This window comes from Copadichromis virginalis, unplaced genomic scaffold (assembly GCF_057382275.1).
Source record: "Copadichromis virginalis isolate Kocher_CV1m ecotype Utaka unplaced genomic scaffold, C_Virginalis_male_GT1.1 unmapped_scaffold_1, whole genome shotgun sequence".
In the NCBI taxonomy this organism is placed as follows: domain Eukaryota; kingdom Metazoa; phylum Chordata; class Actinopteri; order Cichliformes; family Cichlidae; genus Copadichromis; species Copadichromis virginalis.
In genome coordinates, this window is record NW_028188589.1 from 8,191,704 (window position 1) to 8,195,933 (window position 4,230).

The window sequence follows — 4,230 nt, forward strand, 5'->3', positions numbered from 1 at the left end:
CTGAATCCTTTGAACCTGCTGATCAGTAAAGCTCTACGTGCTGCAGCAGATTGACCTCATCTGTGTTCACAGGTGTGGACCTCAGCGCTGAGGTGCAGGAGACTTTCATTCAGTTCTCCCTGCAAACAGCATCCAGCCTGGAAATACTGTCATCTTTCCCACAAATGCTGCTCTTATCTCAGAGAAGAAGTCTGATGTAAATAACTGCAATCAACAGTGATGTTCTGCACAGATCACTTTTCCATTTTGCTCTCTAGATGAGTCCCAGCTGCCTGACCTTGTGTCCAGGTGATCGTCTCACTGAGGAGCTTTTGTTCTGAAAATCTCACGTCCATCACCTGTTTCCTTTTTACTATCTCTGCTCTTTCTTTATTCACAATGCTCATAATATCACACAATTATATTCATCACCTGCATGTTTTTATCCAGCTGCTGTTAGAACCAAACAAATAAAAAGGATGAAAAGCCTGAAATCCTTTGATTTATTACATTTGAAACAAATATGAGAGCATCCCTAACAGCACAGCTGAGACCTTTGTTTTAATCAAGCCTTTGTATCGACACACTTGTAAAGATTCATATACAAAACATAATAGAATAAATCAATATAAAATACACATAATCACAAAAATGCAGCCATGTTGTGAGTTTGCATCTAAAACATGCATGTTTCCCTTTGTACAGGCAGATTTACAGCAGACAAAGCAACACGCTGATCGACTTTGACCGCTGCAAAAACAAAATACCCACCAAGTCTGAAGTCGATCAGAGGAACTGTTGACAGACTGACAGACAAACAGATGCTTGATTCATTAGTGCGATTAAATGTTCTTCTTTAGCAGCATCACTTCATGTGTTTGTGTTCCAGGAATAAAGGTCTGTTTAAACTGGACGTCTCCTCAGCATCACTCGTGCTGTCGTGGTTTCAAAGCTGTGCAGAAAGAATCTGAGGGATGATACAGAGGTGACCAAAGTTACAAACATCCAGCTGTGCTGCAAATGTTTGCAGAGCTCCAAACTCTTTGGCTTTCTGCAGAGCAAGTATGGAAGAAGCACCTGAGCTAACTTCAGTTTAGACGATATGAGGAAAAATGCTGCTTCCCAAAGTTTCCTACAAGTATCCAGTTTATATTTAGAGAAGCGAAGGCTCTTTATCCTGACAACTACTCCCTGGTGGATCCCTGTCCTGTGACAGCAGCAAAGACTGTGTATCAGTATCATCAAAGCCACTTCAATAACCAGTGTTTAAAGCTCTCTAGCAGATGGACTTCAGTGGCAGCAGCCTCTGTCTGCTGTGTACAGAAGGTTCTCTGATGAAGCACACAGCAGATGCTGCACTACAACAGCAGCAGCAGCTCAGCTTCAGTTTGCTTCGACGCCCTTTTTGACCTGTGAAACAGCAGAAAATGAAACATTTCAACACCCGTTTGTTAGCGTGAGCTATTCTGCTGTTTTTTATCATTTCACAGGTGAAATAAAATCACATTTACTTCCTGTAGGAGTGATCGTGTCCAGCCTGACTGAGACCATGTGCTCCATCCTGCACAGGTAATAAACCTCTGACATGAAGGGCTGTCAAGTAGTTTTAGACAAATGGGGGTAAAAGAGACGTTAAAAGCTTAAAGAGAAACTACATTTTCTAAGAACTGTCTGACGTTCACCTCTCACACAGTGGATACGATTCTGCCGCTGCAGGAATAATCTTTGTGGTTATGAAACTGTCCATGTGTTTGCAGAAAATGTCACATGTTCAAAGCCATCCCAGCACCTGGGGTTTGTATAAGTGCAGCTGTTGGTGGGGAGATAGTCTCACTCTTCTATATAAAGAGTCAGCAGGCAGCAGATCTTCATCTGTGATCTCCTCCATCATCACGTCTTCACTCTTCAGCAGCTATGGCTTCACTTCGTGCCCTTGTGGGAGTGGTGCTGTGCTCCTCATGGTTTCTGCTTCTGCCTCAGGCGGACTTTGATTTACAGAGTCATCCATAATATTTTTTATTTTTTATTTTACTGCCCATCTATTTTCATACAAATGTCTCCGTCTTATGGAAAAGGGGTGGAGCTTTTCCAACGAGGACAGGCAGGCCCCCCCAGACAGTTTAGCAGTCTATACAGGAGGCTGACCTTTGCAACATGTACTTCTATAATGACTTCACCATTTAGGTTATTTGGTTATGTTTCACCCTGGATTTTGTGTGATAATATTTATTTTGTCCACTGATTTAAAAACAACAAACTATATGAATATAAAACAGAGTGAACAACAAAACATCAGCTTTGGAAACTTTGATGTAAAATTCTGCAGTTGTTTTCTCAGATATAGCATAAATCAAACTAACATACATCAGTGTGTTATTAATGTGCACACACACACACACACACACACACACACACACACACACACACACACACACGTGTTACAATAAACAGCTCTTATGCTTCTGTATGATTCTCAGTGCTTTCCATTTGCGTGTCCACAGGTTGCTGTAAGTGGTGCTTGACTGCAGTTTGCTCTCATTTCAAGTGGTTTGCTGTCACAAAGCCAACAGGAAGTCCGGCCATGGTTGAGCCAACTGAAGATGGGTTGAAGGTGGCGTCCTCGTTTCCTCTGTGAGTGCGAGAGGACAGACAAAGCAAACACCGTTTGGACAGCATTAAAATATTTACACTGATGATTAATGTTGTGTCTTTGCACCTGTAGCGATACATGTTGGAAAATGGAGACTTTAGCCACCAAGACTGACGTGCCTGGAAACTTCCCTGTGAGTACGCCCACAAAGACAGGAAACAGTTTAACCACCGCAGTTAATCCTCCATCATCATCATCCAGTATTTTTCACATCTTTTCTTCTGCTGTTTCCCTTGTTGTCAGTCACGGGGTTTGTGACTGAAATGCGTGTGGTCGATGGGAAGCCTGACGAGTACGGCCTGAATCATTCCATCAACACCGGACGGAGTGAAACCTTTGTTGAAAACAGATTATATGGTAACGTTGCATTTAGCTTCAGTAAACTGTGAAGTTACAGCAGCAGATTTACATCACGTGGCTTCACAGGAAGTAGTCTGGACCTCAGCGCTGAGGTTCAAGCAGCTCTGCTTGCAGACGGCATCCTTCCTGAAAATGTTCTTCATCTTCCTAAAACCAGAACTTTTACATTGGTGCTGAAGTTCTATATAAAAACAGCCTGAAATACAAAGTGATGTTGTGCACTGATTACCTCACACTTTCCATGTTTCCTTCTACAGAGGAGTGTCCGCCTGAGTGTTTTGTCTGATCTGTTGTTGATCGTCTCATTGACACTGCATGCAGATCTGACACCAGGGCTGGACTGGGACAAAAAATGGTCCCGGGCATTTTGACTGGAGACCGGCCCCCCAGGTATTAAAGGAAAAACCATGAAGCCTTTGAATGAAAACAAACGCTGTTGTCACAGTGATGGACGCTGTCTTGTTGGTATACATGCATCAGTCTAATAAACTTAAACCTGCACCATCCTCCCTGTCCTGGTATTCTAAACAGGAAGTAGACTGTTGCTCGAGTTAACCTCCTGAACATCTACAACACACGGTGGAAACCTGACATTAAGACAGAGACTAGAGGTGAGACATGATCATTGCTGATTACTGATGACAGATTTAGATATGTTTTCATAAACCTTTCATTTGCCACATCAATAAACAGCACGGCAGGGCAAAATATGTTTTCTAACATGGCAACCTTTAAAAAGTGAAAGGAGACAGAAAGACAGGTGAGAAAGAATCAAACGGACTTTTTGATGCATTTTACACACAGTACTGGTGCAGAATCTAGAAAATGTGGGAAACACTGGCATCATATGCAGTACTTACTTCTGAAGAAATTATGATGGGACCCTAAAAATGACTATGTACAATAATGGATTTCTATACATTTTACATCAGATGAAAACGTTTGTTGTAAGATTCAGATAATTATTTATTAAAAGTGAGACATTTTAAATGAGAACAAGAAAGAAAAGTATGTCTTTGTGCCCCCCTCTCCCTGTTAATGCCCTGCCTGCCCCCCTGGCAACACTTTGCTAGACCCGCCCCTGCACAGTTACCAGCTGTCAGCTACACAAAAAGGATCCTGGTGTTATTTGTCTCTCAGAAACAGTTCATAACTTCAACTCATTTTTGTTTTGTCATGTTTTGTTCTTTACATTGTCTTTCTTCTATATAATTGTTAAACATTTAATAAATATGTCTACA

General features: G+C 41.8%; 1 long non-coding RNA gene across 1 annotated transcript; it reads left to right on the forward strand.

Moving 5' to 3' along the window:
* Positions 1 to 2,092: 2,092 nt before the first annotated feature.
* Positions 2,093 to 3,866, forward strand: LOC146679740 (uncharacterized). The gene is made up of 3 exons (XR_014918514.1): positions 2,093 to 2,610; positions 2,702 to 2,762; positions 2,873 to 3,866. It is a non-coding gene; the product is annotated as an uncharacterized LOC146679740 (long non-coding RNA).
* Positions 3,867 to 4,230: the final 364 nt, after the last annotated feature.